Consider the following 18,171-nt stretch of genomic DNA (forward strand, 5'->3'; position numbering starts at 1 on the left):
TCCTCATTCTTTCTAACCCATCTCTCCAGTCTCACTTCCAATTGTTCCCCCCTCCCCAATCTGGCCCTTCAGCATTCTGGCTTCTGAAAATTTTTAGGCAACCCTTGCTTCAGCCTGCCATGGAGTTGCTATTTCCTTTTGCCCTAGTGTTTTTCTGGGTCCTCATGATGCTTCATTTTGGATCCAAAGGCAAGGAAGCCCACCTGACTACCTCATATAAAACAGCCCATTTCCCCTTTTTGTTCACTCCTTCCGTTCCTCATCCTCTGCCCCCACACCCTTTCATGAAGGCATTCTTCAGGATGATTCCTGGCATGTGACATATGGGTTTTTTTTTACTCATGGTCTATATCTCTCCAATAGAAAGCCTGCTCCATAAGGAAATGGCCAACCAATGACTAGTTCAGCTTGAGACCCACACCATGAGAGGGAGCCCACCCTGACATGCTGATGATATACTGCTATACTTGTTGGCAGGAGCCTAGCATAATAGTCATCAGAGAGGTTTTACCTAGCAACTGATGAAAACAGATGCACAGACCCACAGCTGAACATCAGGTGGAGCTTGGAAAATTTTGTGGAGGAGGGGAGGATTGTAGGAGCTAGAGGGGTCAAGGATACCACAAGAAAACCTACAGAATCAACTAACCTGGGCCCATAGGAGCTCACAGAGACTGAGCCACCAACCAGAGAGCATGTATGGGAAAGACCTTGACCCTTTGCACAGCTGTGTAGCTTGCTCTTCATGTGGGATTGCTAACAGCGGGAGCAGGGGCTGTCTCTGACTATATTGCCTATCTCTGGATCCTTTTCCCCTAATTGGGCTTTCTTGTCTAGCCTCAATAGGAGATGTGTGTGCCTAGTCCTACTGCAACTTGATATGTCAAGGCTGGTTGATATCCATGGGAGGCCTCCCCTTTTCTGAAAAGAAGGGGAGGAAGAGTGGTTGGTGGAGGTGAGGGGAGGGGAAGGACTGAGAGGAGATGAGGGAGGGAAACTGCAGTCTGGGTGTAAAGTAAATAAAGAAATGAATGAAAAGTTTCATACCAGAGCCGAATTACCTTGGGCTATTTTTAGTTTCCTTTGAAAGCCATTTGCTGTCCACTGTCTGACCTTACGACCTAGTGATTTCCAAAATCTTACAATGTATTCGTGGCTGACCATTAGCTCCTACCAATCCAAAACTATGATCAGACAGCATCAACAAGCTGTAGCAGACATTGCCCTGCTTGCTATAACACACCTGTGGTCCCCACCAATGTATTCTGTAAACACTCTGATTTTTTGATTTATGATTTTCTTTGTTCTGTAAGTAATAAAACATCATCATGGTAAGAAAGAAAGGAAGGAAGGAAGGAAGGAAGGAAGGAAGAAAGAAAGGAAGGAAGGAAGGAAGAGAGAAGCTTGCTCCCTGAGGACAGGGACCTCCTTGGGGGACCCATCTGCCTCATCACCCCTGTGCTTACCACATGACTCAAGGTGTCAAGGTTAGACCAATAAATGTCTTTCCTAGAAGCAGCTAGCAAAGGTGACTCACGAAGAACCTGTTACTCATACACATGTAAGCACAACACTTTGCGTTCCAAACACTTTTAAGTAAAGATTTATTCACACAGATGTGGAAATAATCACAGGAAGACTGGGCAGTTTCTAGCAATCCGTGCATAAAGTAAAGAATGCTTTGTGACTAGGTGACACTCTGAAGCTGCAGCAGTGCACCGTGCAGGCCACCCCTGTGAAAGCCACTGAGGGATTTAAGGTGGAGTCAGTCAATTGCCACTGCTACGCTAACTGCAGGATCAAAAGGTCACTATTAACTGGAGGGCTTGAACACAACCTTTTTTCTTTATAAAGTATACAGCCTTAGATATTTTGTTACAGTGACAGAAAATGCCTAATACAACTGGCTTGTTCCTTCTTTCTGCCATTGGTTTTAAAATCAAAATCACTTTTGAGTTGACATGGAAAAAACTACTTTTAAGGTCTGGTTTTCAACGTTTAGAGCCCACTGTACGTGTTTAATGTCTTCAATATCAATGCTTCTTACCTCAAAGCACTTATGAATTTTGTAACGGTGAGTATATGTGGTGAGTGATTTTATTGTACCTCTCGGGTGCCCAACTCTGGTGATAGGCTTAGTTGGGGGCAGTTGGTCACATTGCTGCCTCTCTGGTCTTGCTAAATAGGTTGAGGTCAGCCAGGTTCATAGTTAGCTGGGGGCTCCTGTCATACCTCTGGAGAGTCTCAGAGGAGACAAGGAATGACCCTCAATCCACACTCAGCTCCCTCCTGCCCTTGCTCCAAACTCAGTCACCAGGACAGGCCACCTCTGCTGTAGAATGAATGCTTCCCCTTGGTTTACCTGCTGAGGCCCCAAGTCTCTCTCCCCAGAACCCACTTGGGTATAAGAGGTCCCTCAGCTAAGATAAAAATTAAATTAGATTTCCCTGTTTACCGTGCTTCTGGTTTTGACCTTGGAGCTGTTCCCGAGCTACCCCAGGATGGCACAGTCTCTTGTCATGCTGGGCGGGACTCTCAGTCACAGCACCCCATGACCAGTGCAGGAATCATGATCCTCTGCAGCAAGTATGAATGCTGTGCTGCAAACTGGGATGCTCAGTGGGCAAGGTGGGCTGGTGAATTCTCAGCATCGATATTTCCATCGGCCAGGGAGTCAATCAGGATGGAACAGACTGTAAATCACCTCATTGAGAGACAGAGGGTTCTGAGTTAAAGTGAGGTGGTGAGTGTGAACCCTCATTCCATCCAAGTGGTCCTTACAAAAAGAGAGCAAGATTCCAACATCACCAAGAAAGACCCCGGGGAGAGCAGCAGTACAGAGTCTTCAGAAGAAATCAAACTTGCCACACCTTGAACTCGGACTCCAGTCTCTGGAATTACAAGAAAACACACTCCTGCTGCTCGAGCTGCACCTTCCTCGGTAGAGCCCAGCAGTCTCACACTCTCTAGGCACTCAGAGTCACAGCTCCAGGGGTTGGCATGGAGACCACAGGAATGGACCGGTTTGGGGATAGGTGGCTAAAGGGTGGTGTTCTCAGTTGTTAAGAGTGCTTAGCCTCCTGCCCTTCAGGAGAACCTGAGCTTGGTTCTCAGCACCTGCATAGTAGCTCACAACTGTAATTCCAGCTTCAGGGTAGCTGATGCCCTCTTGTGGTGTCTGTGGGCATTGCACACACATGATGCACAGATAAGCTTGAAGGCAAAACACTCATATACATGAAATAAAAATAAACACATCTTTTTTTAAAAAAAGGTTTTAAGAAAAGAGACACTTTAGAAGAACAAGTGTCAGCCTGGCCGCTTATTTCATACATGGGATTGTAAAATACCCACTGACTCCTACAGGCAGGTGGATACATGGCTGGACTGTAACTGTTCTGTGAATAGGCATGCCGAGTAAACCGCCATGAAAAACGGAAGAATCGCAGAGAAGCACAACAAAGGAAATGAGCCCCCCAGGCCCCCTTAAAAGTTGTCTATAGCTTTCCTCAGTTCCTCCCCCTCCTTTCCCCTCCCTCTCACTCTCCCTCCCTCCTCCTTGGCTCTTCTTTCTAACCTATGTGTTCTTCCCATATATATTTACAGAAACATCATTTTGGCAAACTGCCTTTCCCCTTAACTCTGACATATGAAGGTGTTCCCTACGTTATTAAAGGTTCTCTCAGGCAATCTTTCAATGGCCCCCTTCCAGAATCTTCCATATCTGCAGGTGGCTGCAATCTGCCCCACTTGGGCATGAACTTGTTTCTATTTTTAACTAATATAAACACGCCCTGATAAACATCCTCCTGAATGCATCTTTGTACACATCTCAGGCAGCTTCCTTGGGGCGGGCTTCCTGGAAGTGGGATTACTAGTTAGGGGTTACTGACATTCTGAAAGAGGAAGCATTAAAGCTTTCTAGTCATTACAGTGTTTTGCCCGGTGAGGGTGTGACTGTTTCCTAGTGTCTGTGACATAATTTAAAACGTTTTCCAGAGATAAAGGGAAATTGAAGAGAAACCTGGATCATCCACACCCACCGTCAGCCCAAGAAAAGGGCTCCCAATCTCTGACTGAAATGAAGGTGCCGTTTAAGTAAGAACCTCAGGAAGGGGACAGAAGAGGACAAGAGTCGATGGGACAGAAAGGAAAGTGTGACCTGGCTATTTTACTGATATGGAGTGGGGAGCCTTTTGTAGATGGAAAGGGAGCAGTCTGAGTGTCTGCTATTTGACTCTGTTAGCTGGAAAGACCATAGGCTCACACTTTACCCACAATGCTTTGGGGCAGGATCCATGTGTACTGGTCTCTGGCTCAGCCCCAGGATCTGAGCAGAACACCTCTAGGAGCCTCTCATATCATCATGGTGCCTGTTCTGCCTTCTTACTCACAAGCATGACAAGGCTCTGGTATGGCAGGCTGAAGAATGAGGGCTGCCTATGTCTGTGGAGGTTGAGCCACAGAAGCCCAACCTCTCTTGTGGTGACTTGTGATGGCCACCGTGCCCACCTGCCATTTGCTCATCTGGGTTACAAACACTCATGGCTACGTTAACTCCATTTACTGTGGAGACAGCTATGTGACAGCCAGAGGAGGGTGCACTGACTAGATGTGTCACATAGACAATGCAGGAGAGAAACAAAATACCCCTTAGCACACTCCAGGAGAGAAGTGGGTGAAGCTGAGAGGTATCTAGTTCCCACCATCCAGGGTGATGATGTGTGGGCCCGGGGTCCAGGCCTTCCTCCTTGCTGTAGCCTGACCCTGGCTCTGTGTCTCTGTCTCCTCCCTCCTTGTTCTCAGGTTGAGCTGAGAGACCTTCACACCCTCATGGGAAGAAGCCAGCAAATCCGCCTCTCCTTACTTAGATGCATGCCTTGTCCTTGGATCTAAGCCTAAGTGCCAAACCAGGTCCTTTTAGTGCCCAGAGAGCAATCATGACTTGAACTAGAGACCACCAAATCAGAGCAGGAGGCCCAGCTCCACTCTCACCTGCCAGAGTCACAGAGCCCAGCTCCCAAACCCTGGGCCCCTGCTGGTGACAATCTAGTCAGACCACTTCTACAGCAAATGGTGCCCACTGTGGAAACTGGTGCAGATGGCATTTGAAAAGAAACATGAGCCTCACCTGTGTCAGTTACCTGGGTCACAGCACACAGAAGCCACCCTAGCCCATTCTGCCATGTCTAATGGTCACAGCTACCCTATGGGTGACTGGATGAAAGTCTCTAGGCTTCCTATTTCCCGTAGAGTGTGACACAGAGGACCGATTTCGATCGACCCCGCTAGTTAGCAGCAGAGCAAGGCTGTCCTTCTATCAAACACCCTCCAGCCACCACCCCTTCGCTCTGGGATGAGAGCCAGCTTCCTGCACATCTCCCAGACAAGGGAGGGACAGCTACACTTGAAAGGCAACCTCCAAGCACAGGCATTATATCTCTAAACCTTTGCTAGTAAACAACTCCCTTGGAGCCTCCGACACCTTTCACTGAGGTGAATGGCTCAGGCTAGCCCACAGAGTTCTCATTCTGTACAGGACAGAGGCCAATAAATAAATAAATAAATAAATAAATAAATAAATAAATTGCTAGCTCAGAGCAGCCAGTGGGCTCCAGGGGTTTTCATCAGTTGGCTCCCAAGTCCTTGTTGAGCAAGGTCCATGCGCAGTGCTTCGCTTTCTCAAGTTCCTGAGCCCCATCCAGTTACTTTAAAAAAGCCCCTTGGTGTGCTGACCTCAATGTGATGATAATGAGATGAATCTGATATCGTGTAAAGACAATGCAGTGTGAATGACTGATAAGATGGCCACACATGCATATTGTTCTTTGAGAGACACTGCCCAGGACCCCCAGAACTCCAGCCAAGTTGGAGAGTCGGGAAGTCAGTCCAAACTGTAGCTTTCACACCCCCTTTGCTGGTTCCCTCTCTCTGCACAGGGTCTGGGGGAAGGATCGGGGTATCCAGGGGCGAGGTTACACACACACAGGGGTTTGCAATTCCCAATCGAGGCAGTCATCAGAACTGGCATATGCACACAGCTGCAAGCCGCTCACACTCACCTGTCTCCTTGGCTGCTGTCAGTCCACACTCTGAGGGTGGCAAACCCTGCCGGAAGACAAAACCAGAAAAGCACATCAGGGAGCTTGGCAGCCAGGGGGTTCGGATTTAATTTTAAATTTAAAAATTAACTATTTATTTTATGAATGTATGATTGTCTTAGTTAGGGCTTCTATTACTGTATAAAAACATCATGACCAAAAACAACTTGGGGAGAAAAGGGTTTATTTCAGCTCACAACTCTTAGGTCAACACTTTATCACTGAAGGTAATCAGAGTGGGAACTCAAGGTAGGAACCTGGAGGCAGGAAGTAAAGCAGAGGCCATGGAGGGGTGCTGCTGACTGGCTTGTTCCTCACGACTTACTCAGCCTGCCCCCCCGACCCCCGCCTAGGGGTGACACCTATAAAAAATAATCAATAAAACACAAATCTGACAGAGGTATGTTCTCAATTGTAGCTCCTTTTTGCAGACGACTATAGCTTGTGTCAAGTTGGGAAATAATGTAGTTATAGGGATCACACGTGCCACTCTCCCCAGTGAGAGGTCAGAAGACAACTTGCAGGAGTCGGCTCTCTCTTTTGACCATGTGGTTGGGGAGAGAGATCTTAGCTAGATCTGGCAACTCAGATTCCAGGATGGAGAGGCCTGAACCTGTTCCCTGGGAAGAGCCAGTGACCTGATGCATGTAGCCTACTCTGAGGGCTGAGGTCCTGGGGCCACCCTGTCATCTAGGGAGGGCTGAGTAGAGGAGCTGTTGCCACAGACATAGGCAGGAAGCCACTCAGCAGTGCCGGTTGGGGATTCCTTTTCTGGTGATGCTGGTTTGGTTGGAGTCGGAGGAGGGTTCCACATTGAGGCCCAGGGAGGGTGGTGAAGACACCCGTTGTCACACAAGCATCAGGTCCCAAGTGATCCCCGGAGAAGGAGTAGATTGTAGACTTTGGTGTCTCTCCACCCATGACTCTAATCTTTCTAGAGCTTTCCATTAGTCAGACCTAGCAGGAAGGTGAACAGAACCAGAGTTTGTAAAGCAGCCAGCTCAGGACACTTCTAGGCATGTGACAAGGCTGAGGGAGGGCACGAAGCAGATCCTGAGAGGCAAATACCAGACATGTGGCCTTGTGCCCTGTTCCCCATATGTATCCCTCTCCACACCTTTCAGGGAACAAGCATGGAGTGACCAGACCCTATGGTCCCTGAAGCTGGCTTCTGCCCTGTAACTATGTATCAGTGCTGGGCACTTTGACTCCCTTGGCTCTGCTCGTGGCCTCAGCCTGCGTCACCGGATCTGTTCTTCACTCCTCCCCACCCAGAGTCTGCCCCTTCGATCTTCCTCGCTACCTCACTGCCTGTTCTCTTCCATGGCACCCCTTCTTGTTCCTCTCAGGCTCGAGCCAGGCTGTCCCTCTCCTGGAAAAGCAACCTGACCCAAATTCACAGAGAACTAGCTGCAGAGTTACGAGAACGTAAGACCTCTGGTGGGTAGGGCAGTCATGGGCCAGAGCAGGCAGACCAAACACCCTCCTTAGATCTCTCCTGAGAAAAAGACACGTAGACAACTCGTGACTGCCTGCCCCTAGAACCCGATGCCAGAGGAAAGCTTAGTGTTTCCCCAGCACTTGGACTTACACAGCTGGGGAAACAGGATAAGGGCAAGGATTGCGGTGGCCAGAAATGACAGAGCCAAGGGTGTGTTTACCTGTAGGCTGTCCCTCCCTACTGGCTGCAGCCATGGGCGTGGGGGTTAGAGGGGAGGACGACTAACTTCAATTGCTCCAAAGCCATTGCCCCAGCAAAGCTGCCCCTCACCTGCTAGGCTGAACCTCAGGCAAATACTGCTGATCTCATAATACAGAGTGGGGAGTTCCAGCAAAGCTGTGGAGCATGTGTAGATAGGGCAGGCTAGCCCTGCAGCAACAGAGACACAGCATAGTTAGCAGGCAGCTGGTGGTGCCAAGCCTGTCTCGTGCAGAGGGTGGCAGGAGGGGTCCTTCCATGTGGTGCCCAGCTGAGATGCACACACAGAAGTGCTCTACAGCATCACAAATCTTGGCATTTGTTCTCTACAGACAGACTAGAGATTCATAGGGTAGAGTGTGAGGGCTTCGATACACAAATATCACAGATGTTGATCTGATGGAGTCACTGCCGTGCCTATCAGCTTAAGCATCCATTATTTCTGTGTTAAGAACAACAATATGAACTAAGTAGTACCCTCAGAGCTCCCAGGGTCTCAACCACCAACCAAGGACTGTACATGGTAGGTCTGATTGTTCTGGCAGCATGTGTATGGTAGAGGATTACAAGTTCGATCATCAATAGGAGGAGAGGACCTTGGCCCTGTGAAGGTTCTGTGCCCCAGTGTAGGGGAATGCCAGGGCCAATAAGTTGGAGAGGGTGGGGTGGCAGGCATGGGAAGGGGGGAGGCAACAGGGGTTTGTTCTTGTCTTTGTTTGTTTGTTTGTTTTTTTGGAGGGGAATCTGGGAAAGGAGAAATTTATATGTAAATAAAGAAAATATATAAAAAATATTAAAATGAAAATCCATTAATTAAAAAAAGAACATTCACTATCCTCTCTGTGAGTTAAATCAAAATACATACTATGTGGTTGTCAGTCAGCTAGCTCTCTGTAGGCATTGAGAGATGCTCCTACCCACTGGTACCCTGTGCCCATCAAGATCCTGTCTCCTTCCCACCCCCTCCCTAGGCTCTGGTAACTACTATCCCATTCTATTCTGCTGGATCAACTTTTAAAAGCTAAGTACAAAAAGTATTTGTCTCTCTGTGCATGATTTATTTCACTCCACCTAACGTTCTCCTGCTGCATCCACTTCACTATCAGTGATGGGAAGCTCACTCTTTTTTTATGGCTGAGTAATATTCTATCCATGTGTTCCTATAGCCAGCAGAAAGTGTGGAACTGGCCACTTGTCCTGCCTGAGTACCCTTCCCGGGAAGTCTCAAAGGCTTTATTTTCACCCAAGGTCTTGAGCTCATGGAGATAATAAAAGTGTTGTCCCCAGACTGTAGGCAGTCAATTCTGGTCTCCATGGTGCCCCATCTCCCCCAGCAAGGACCGGGATGAAAGATTGATGAGTTGTCTGCCTTGGCTGGTGAATTTTTCATTATGAAGGAAAGGAGACCCCGTCCCTCGGCCCAGGAGGCCAGTTCTTGGGTGTCATCTCGGCTAAGGTTCTGTCCTTGCCGACCATGGCTACGAACCTGTAACCACATTTTTCTGTCCATGAATAATGACAAAGGCTGAGAGGGGAGCTGCTCCCCCTCCTTCTAGCATAGAGGATTCTGGAATGACCCAGGGAATGACCCGAGGAAGGGAATTAGGTCCCAGCATGGGGTAGTAGGAATGGAGCCAGAGGTTGTCACAACTGTCGGTCAGCTCATACCCTATGTCCTTCTGAACTGCAGGTGAACCCCGATCAGCCCGATCCTCTTACAGTCAGCCAGCTGAGGGGGCCAGCAGCCTTGGAGCATGGTTTCAGCTCAGGCTCAGGTTGACCCCAGCCTTGACCCCAGCTGAGTCAATGCTGTGGAGAAGCAAGGCCTCCTGTGGTATCAGCCAGAACGCAGGGGAACTAACATCACAAGTGACCAGGAAGAGAGAAAAGGGCAAGCAAGGCTGGGGGGCTGACATCATCTTTTACCGGCCTTGTTCCTAAGTGAGCTTCCTCTCTCCAGGCATGTGTTTCTCCTCCATGCCCTGGGACAGAGATACTGCTGCTAAGTCTGGAGGACAGGCAGACCAGGGGCTGCACGGAAGGCATTCACGACCTGTTCATGAGGTTTCTGTAACAGGGGCTCTCACAGGGGCTAAACAAAAAGCCTGTAAGGAAGAGTGGGGTAAAGACAGAAGCCACTGAACTATAACCACCTTGGATTCCTGGGCAGGCAAAGTAGAAGGGTTGTGTGTTGCCAATCAGGAGGCTTCCTGGAAGAGGGGGCCTGGGGATAGACCTTCTACAAGTCCACAGGGTCTAATCTTGGGGGAATCCTGAGGTCCCCTCTGGGCAGACGGAGAAGCAATGAGGTTCCAGCATGCACCTGGCTTTCTTCTGGATGGTCCATCAAATCATGGGGCACTGGCTCATGTTCACTAGGTCTGCAGCAGGACTCTTGCCTCCTTCAGAATTGCTCCAGCCCACGAGTCCCATTTTTTTCACATGCTAGGAATACCTAAGACCCAATCCATATACTCCCATCAGCCTGTTTCCGGGAGCCCTGGGTTCTCATCTCAGGGCTGCCCTCTGCTTCTGGTAGGATTCTGGGAAGATGGAATCCTTCTTCTGGCTTGAGTGTCCCTGTTTGTGAGCTGGGGTTCGGACTACATTCAAGCTGCCAGAATAAGCTTTGGGGGATGCTAATCTTTAGGACTCTCTAAGTCTGACGCCACAAGTGAAAATTTCTGAAAGACTGTCTGATGCTGCTGGGCACCTGAGCACTTTTAAAATCACTTTTTGTTGATTTTATAAGAGACAAGCCCTGGCTGATAGACACCAGCCTTGCTTAGCCCAGCTCAGCCTTTCCCATCCCTATTGATCTCAGGATCTCTTCTGGAGTCACCTAGCATTCCTCAGGATGCACTCCGAGGAGCGAGGAGCGGCGGCTCCACTGATGTCTCGGGCACCTTGCCTACTCTGCCAATAAGAATCTGGGGTGTGGAATTTCACCTCTCTGGGTAACCTCTTCACAATGTTCCTGTTTGATTTCTGGCCAAGATGTGTGGATTTTCCCCTCCCTGCTCCCACTCTCCCCATCCCCCAAATCCTTGCATCGCACTAGCACGTATGTCTTCTCTACAGAGCAGGCCACATGATCCTAAGGAGGAACTTCTTGGTGGGGGTGGGAACATTACTTCCACATGATTACAATGTGTGTCTAGAGCCACTGTGAGTGCTGGCCTCACATGTCGGACTTCAGCCCTGTCTGGATGGATGGATGGAGAATGAATTGAGATGTGCACCATACTGCAGCTGTTAGCCTTTGCCCATCTGCCCCCACCTTCCCTAGCTGGTTTGTTCTAACTGGGGTAGGGACTGGGCGGGGAAAACCCCCTTCATGGCTGGCACCTGGCAGGAGCCAAGGCCCAGGAGAAAGTGGGCCTCTTTGTGTCTGAACAGAGCCAGTGAGTGGCAGCTCTCAGACCCCAAATACCCTTTTGAAATCTGAACCCATCACGGGACATTTTCTTCAGATAAGGAACACAATTGATGCTAGCTTTACTGCTCCAGAGGAGGGTGAAAGGACACGCAGGGGTGCTGGAGCCCAGCCCAGCCCAGGCCTAGGGCTTCTGGTTCTTTAGACTTGTGTTACCAGAGGAGGAAGGGTCTGTCTGCATGGGTCACTGGGCAGTGGCAGGGCTGAGCAAGACGTCACTCTCTGTTTGGAGTTAGCCATACCATGAGGCATTCAGAAGGCCAAATCTGGGGACCTGATACTCTCATGAGCTTTGGGGATTAGGGCTGGCATGGCCAGGGTCAAGGTCTTTGGGAGAGAGGGCTGCACCTGACACACTCAAGGCTTGGGTTCCGCTTTCTGTATTGGTTTTCCTCAGAGGTCAGGGCCTGATGCACACCCACCAGGATGGGTTACAGAATCCATTCCACTTCCTGACCTCAGGCTCCTGGAGGTCTCAGTGGGGCCAGCTCACGGGTATCCATGGAGGTCTGAAGATGTGGTTTTAGGGTGGTGCTAAGGGCTCCCCCTAGGAGTGGCCCATGTCACCCAGGGACCTTCAGTGGTGATCCATCTCCACTGTCACCTAATGACAGGTGGTTTCACTGCAGGAATGTAAAAAGAATGTGTTAGCTCAGTGGGCGGTCCACTTGCCAATTCCTTGGAGAGAACTCTGAAGTAGGGAGTGTGGCCTAAACATACAGGAAGCACTGTCCACCCCGAACTTAAGCCTTCTTCAGTCATTGGGTTTTGAGTCAGGGCCTCTAACCCTTTGTAGCAGAGTAATCTTTAATTAACTTTTGATCTTTCTGCCTCCACCTCCCAAACTCTGGGATTAGAGGCCTCTCTTCAAATTTCTTAATTGCTATTTTCTATTTATGATGGATGCCTTGTCAATTTATGGAAGCAATGAAAATTCATTCCAAAATAAAATTGTTTTGGTAACAGTGACGATGACAACAACAATGAGCTAAGCTTATCTAAATAAAACCAGGCAGGAGTTTCAGTGTTAGCACTCAGATTGGCAGCTATAGAGGGAGGTCTAAGAAGACTGGACTCTAGGAATCTGCCCCAGCTCACATAGGTACACTAAATGCCCATGCTGGTGTCAGGACCCTTGACAGACACAGCAGCCATGCTCACAGCCAGAGCTGGGACAAAGCCCTCAGGAATGGTGACTGCATCCTTCTTGTTTGGTTGTCTCTTTGTGAGGCCAGGAGCAGAGCCCTCTGTTAGTGCAACCCCTCAGCACAGAAGAATTTCAGGCTTCTGGCCCTGTGCCACCAGGGTCCTGCAAGCTCCAAGGAGGCTGAAAATGAGCCTGCTCATCTCCCAGGAAGCTGGTCACGGAGTCAGCACTCAGTGACAACTACAAAAGGGCATGGCTGAACACCTGGATGGAAGACAGATATTCAATAGAGAGAAAAGGGAGCAGGTGGGTGGATAGATGGATGGGTGGGTGGGAGGATATACAGACGGTGAAAGAGACAGATGGGTACATCAATGGATGGATGGAGAAAGAAGGGAGGGATGATTGGATGGATGAGTATATAGATGGATGGCTGAATAGATGGATGGGTGTGTGGATGGGAGGATGAATAATGGATAGATGGATAGATAATGGATGGATGAATGGATGAGTGAGTGGATGGATGGATGAATGGATGGTTGGTGAATGAGTGGATGGATGGACAAGTGAATGGAAGGATGAATGGATAGATGGATGAGTGGATGGGTGGGTGAGTAGATGGATAGATGGACAGATGCTGGATGGATGAGGTGATAGATGGATGATTACATTAGGATGGATGATAGATGGAGACACAGGTGGAAAGAGAAGGGGATGGGCAGATGATGGATGGATGAGTGGATCTATGAATAAGTAACTGCATCTCTGGTCACTTAGGACCACCTGTGCCACTTCACCTATCCACCAATGTTTCCATTCTATATAGAAGTAGGAGGAGCCGGGCGGTGGTGGCGCACGCCTTTAATCCCAGCACTTGGGAGGCAGAGGCAGGTGGATTTCTGAGTTCGAGGCCAGCCTGGTCTACAGAGTGAGTTCCAGGACAGCCAGGGCTATACAGAGAAACCCTGTCTCAAAAAACCAAGAAAAAAAAAAAAAAGAAGTAGGAGGAAGTTCTCTGAGACCAGAGCATTTGTGGTGATATTTCTGATCCTGTGGCAGACAGGCAGACACAGCATCTTCCCCTACCCCATCAACTAGGGACCCATGAGGCCAGAATGGATACTATAGCCTGAGAGCCCAAACCCTTGTTTTTTTTTCCTCTCAATATCCATCCTCTGATTTAGTGATGGGCCTCAGTTTCCCCATGTCTAATAAAGGGGAGTGGGTCAAATAAATTTCACTATCTCAGTGTTGTATGGCTGAGAGATGCCAAGCCTACACTGGCAATTATGCTGGGCCAATCGACTGGCTGCTCTATGCAGAGAGCCCCTTTTGTAGGGGTGTGCAAAGGCCCTGGAGATAGCCCAGCTTTTGGAGCCAGCTCCTATAAAGGGAAAGAGGCAAGAAGAGCAATGAAGGCAGATACTTGGACCTTAGCTATAGCGTCTGCTTACTGTAGACAGAAGAGTGGAGTTGACAGACAGAATGAGAGCACAAGGCAGAGGCAGCAGTAAGGAGGAGCCCCGAGCCCAGGCTCTGGGTCAGTCAAGTCAGAGTTCTAGTTCAGCTCCAACCCTTGCTGGCCATGTACATTGTTTCTCCAAGCCTCCTAGGTTCCAAAAGGTGAAGCTTCACTTTTGTGACAACCTACAAGGTTGTGACAGAGTCAGTACATATGTCCTGTCTGTTAACTGCATTGTGGGAGGCATTGCTCATTGGGATTCTCCCTGGGGTGCAGCTGGGGCAAGTATCTTTTTAGCTGTGAAGTGTTTGTCGAGTTTCTCCAATGCGCCGGGCCCACTTCGTACTCTAGGGACACAGTGGTGTTATATGGCCCCAGATCTGGCCTTACAGAGCTTATTTATGCTCCAGTGCCCATTTAGCAAATAGTCACTCAAATAAGTGAGAGAGGTCACCAGGCAGAGGTCATGTAAGGAGGAGGTGCAAAAGAAAAGCTGCCTTGGGGACCCACTTTTTCTTGGGGGCATTAATATCAGAGAAGTGACAAAGTGGGACTCAAGAATGGACAGGTGGAACAGGAAAAGGTATATTGGGGTAAGATGAGTGAGTATGGGGACAGCAGCAGGCTTGTCAAGTGCAAATGCCTTGGAGCAAATGAGATACATATTGGAAGACTTGAGTGACCATCATGAGTTAGAGCCAAGAATGAAGGGGCATGTGGTATCTGTCAAGAAGAGAGATATGGGCAGGGATCTGCACCCAGAACCTCACAGGATGGGCCTTGGGCTTTTTCCTGAGAAAGATGGGGAGCCATAAGAGGGAAAAATATAAGAATGGGGAGACTAGCTACATCAGCATGTAAGAGAATGGACACAGGAAACCAGGGTGACGTGACCATGAACCAATGAACAGCAGGTCATAATAGTAGCTCCCGAAGGAGAGCAGTTAAGAGTGGCTATTGCCCAGTGAGGCCTGGGAGCCACCTGGTACCCACCTTAGTCCTAGGTCTAAAGCTTCATTGAAACTCTCAGACTGTGACAGCTGTGGAGGGGACATTCGTGGAACAAGAGGATAGCACTGACAATGCCGGCCACAGACACCATGCTGCACCCCTCTCCCTTCATGGCCTTTGTGAAGGCACTAAGCCATCTTAGTCACAGTCAAAATGTAAAAATCCCAACTCCCCTCTTTTTGGATACCCCACATCCCCAACCAGGGTATTCTATAGCACAGGCCAGTCTCAGACACACTATGTAATAGAGAATGGCCCTGAACTCCTGGTGTTCCTGCCTCTACCTCCCAAGTGCTGGAATTGTAGGTGTGCATCAACACAGCTGGCCTAACTCCCTTTAGAAATACAAAAATATTTAAGGTCAGTATGGTGGTGTAGGAAGCTAGTCTTGTCTCTAATGGTTAGTTTCCAGTGCTCTAGAGTGAGACCCCCTTGACAAAACCAAAAGAAAAGTAACCAAACCAAAACAACCCTCCTGGTACTGTGAGCCTTCAGATGTAAGGAAGCGCTGTCCTCTGCAGTTACTGGGGACAGAAGTTGAGAGTTTGGACCACTGTTCTCAGGGAAACACACGCCCCTCCGATGCTATTGAAGAGAACATTCACTCTCACCCTTGGCTGTTTGAATGCACGTTATTTCATGGTGTTGAAGTTTGTCTCCAGGTCTTGCTGCTATTGAGGATTGGCGAAATCTTTAGGAGCTGAAGTCAAGTGAAGGAGAGCCAGGCCACTGCAGATGTGCCCTGGAAGGGAGCTTTGGGTCTCATCCTTACATCTCTTTGATGTTTATGAGGTGAACAGCCCTCTTCTGTCCTTTACCCTCTCCCCTCCCTCCATGATGGATTGAGCTACCTACAGCATAAAGCAGTCAGGCATTGAAGTTTCTGAAGCTGTGAACTTAAGCAAGACTTTCATTGTTTTGTTTTGTTGATTTTTTGTTTGTTTGTTTGTTTGTTTGAGATAGGGCTCTTTATGTAGCCCTGGCTGGCCTGGATCTCATTATGTAGATCTCATTATGTAGGCTGGCCTTGAACTCACAAGTCTGTGTCTGTCTCTGCTTCCCTGGTGCTGGGATTATAAAAGTGTGCCACCACACTCAGCCAAAAGTTTGAGTGTTGTTTCTTTTTTTGTCCTCAATTTTTTTATTTGTGTGTATGTGTATGGACATTGTGCACATGAGTGCACTGCCCATAGATGCCAGAAGAGGGCACCATATCTCCTGGATCTAGAGTTACAGGAGGCTCTGAGGTATGCAGTATAGGTGCTGGGAGCCAAACTCAGGTCTTTTGCAAGGGCAGCAAGCACTCATACTGCTAAGCCAACTCTCCAATTTAAAGTAAACACTCTGTGGTAGTTACTTTTTTTTTTGTTGTTGTTGCTGTGTCAAACTACGCAGGAATGGTTTATTTTGGCTTATACTTCCAGTGGTCCAGCTGTCCATGATGGTAGATAAGGAATGGTGGCAGGAGCAGGAAGCTGTGAACTCACATCTCAACCACATACAGGAAGCCCAGAGCTCAAACTGGAAGTGGGACAAGGCTATAAACTCCAAGGCCTCTCTGAGTTCTTCCAGCAAGGCTCCCCTCCTAAAACGTCTGTCACCTCTCCTGATTGTGCCTTCAACCAGGAACTACGTGTTCAAACACACGAACCTATCAGGGACGCTTTTCATTCAAATCACCACACCTTTCTGGATTGTGTCCGACATTTTATTATTACAGGCACAGGGACTGTACACAAGGGCCTTGAGCTCACAGCAGCAAGTATGGTAACATCTGTATGAACACAGTCCCACCTCCCACATACCTTTTCTGTTTGCCTGAGCCATGAACAGCAGCCACCCCATCCATCACCGTAAAGTACAGAATGAGGAAACGGTGACTATGGGTAGACACCGGAAGCATACTTGTTCACAGCGTGAGCGCTGACCCTGGAGGCCAAAGTGTGACCCTGTTCAGTTTCAGGTGGGAACACGCTTGCCTGCTGACTGATCTTTTACTCTGCCTGTGCCCATGAATGACCAGGGAAGTGCCATGCCACTAGCCTAGGATTGCAAACCTCACACATGGAGTGAGTTTACAAACTCAGCTATTGTGAAGCCTGTGTAGCTTGTGTAACAGACATGTGTAGATATGGCCCTTTTTTTTTTTTATAGCGGGTTTTTCCCTGAGGCACCTAGAGATCTCTGCAAATGTTCTGTGAATGTCATTTGAGCACAGGGGACACCCTGCTTTTACCCTGTATGCCATGTCACCTTCTCAGTCCCTTTGCTGAGTCATTTTCAGACAGTTGGCTGCAAGTTTAGGATCTTAGCACTGAGAGGTGTGATCCAGCAGGGATGGGACCCAGGACACTTCCGGGGATTCTGGAGCCACACCTCCAGCCTTACTTGGGCATGCTCCTCCTAAAAGCTGTTACCACGCACAGCACAGCACATCAACTTTCTTCAAGCTCTGTTTATTTCCCACCTCCTGCCAAGCAGGCAGCTCAGCTCCCCGAACTCTATTAATCCCTGGCTTCAATTCATTGAAACAAAATGTTGCCAAGCAGCAATCCTTTTACAACCCACACGGGTGGGGGCGGGATGCACAGAGGGTGCTCAGCTCAACGCCTCACTGTAAACACACCCACGTAGGCTTGCCAAGACCGCAGGCCAGGCCAGAGGGTGTGCTACTGGATGCCACCAGGTGCCCGGCCAGCCCCCACGGTAGGGACTGACCAAGCATTCTCACAGCTACACGTGAGGAACTGTGCTGGTTTGAGCCAGTCTAGTGAATGCTCATTGGCAACACGTGAGGGCCTTAATGGTAAACGGCTTTCTCAATCCTGACTATTGAACTGCCAAGGCCCAGTTTCCGCAGCTCAGGGAACTTCATTGCTGTGAAGATTGGTTTGTTGAGAACTTAAAAGCACTGCCACACTTCTGGTGGACTCTACTTCCCTGTCGTTGACTGGCAGGTGGGAGGTCAGCCAGCCCACTGCAGAGGTGAAGGAAGGCGGGCTGCGACTGGAATCTGTGCCTCCCTCACCTCCTCTAAGCAAACCCATGTGCTTCAGAGTAAATGGAGCAGAAAAGAAAGGCAAAGGTGGTTTCGAGCAGAGGCAGGGCCCAGCTTGATTGGCAGCCAGCTGCGTGTGTGGTGGGGGGTGGCAAGGAACACCACCTCGGTACCTCAACTTTCCTCAAATGGGTTTCCAGTTCAGGGTGGTGGCAGAGATCAAATGAGTCTGTAGCTGCCAAATGCTTAGCAGGGGGTCTGGCTCCTGGTGAATACCTCTTAGTACCCCTTCAAGGCTTGAAAGAATTAAAGCAGGG

General features: G+C 49.1%; 1 protein-coding gene across 2 annotated transcripts in view; it reads right to left on the reverse strand.

The window, feature by feature from the left end:
• The window catches only part of Atp2b2 (ATPase plasma membrane Ca2+ transporting 2), a 310,888-nt gene that overhangs the window by 234,942 nt on the left and 57,775 nt on the right, over positions 1–18,171 (reverse strand). For both annotated transcript variants that reach the window (XM_031382958.1, XM_031382950.1), the window contains exon 2: positions 6,063–6,108. The gene's annotated coding sequence lies outside the window, so the exon portion shown is untranslated. The remainder of the gene's footprint in view (positions 1–6,062; positions 6,109–18,171) is intronic.

The sequence above is a fragment of the Mastomys coucha genome, unplaced genomic scaffold (genome assembly GCF_008632895.1).
Source record: "Mastomys coucha isolate ucsf_1 unplaced genomic scaffold, UCSF_Mcou_1 pScaffold20, whole genome shotgun sequence".
NCBI lineage: Eukaryota > Metazoa > Chordata > Mammalia > Rodentia > Muridae > Mastomys > Mastomys coucha.